A 321-nucleotide genomic window follows, 5' to 3' on the forward strand; every position below is an offset into this window, starting at 1 on the left:
GGTATACCTCCTCGCTGAGGAGTAGCGGTTCCAGCAAAGCGGGCTCTGGCACGTCCTGCAGCTCCGTCCGGGCCTCCGTTTCGAGGAAAGGCTGCGCCTGCTGCAGAAACTCGGGGGTCTCCAGGAGCTCATCCAGCAGGCTGGAGGGGAGTGCAGACGAGGGCCCAGGTTCCTGGAGCGGCGGGGAGGGCGCCCCGATGGCTTGCATCTGCTCCTGCCACGCGGAGGCCTCCGGCGGCGCGGGGCCCGGAGGTGGAGCTGCCCCGACTTGGGGCTGCCACGCCGCCCCGGCGACCTGGGGCCCCTGGCCCCAGCCCCCCC

This window comes from Piliocolobus tephrosceles, unplaced genomic scaffold (genome assembly GCF_002776525.5).
Source record: "Piliocolobus tephrosceles isolate RC106 unplaced genomic scaffold, ASM277652v3 unscaffolded_30683, whole genome shotgun sequence".
Classification (NCBI taxonomy): domain Eukaryota; kingdom Metazoa; phylum Chordata; class Mammalia; order Primates; family Cercopithecidae; genus Piliocolobus; species Piliocolobus tephrosceles.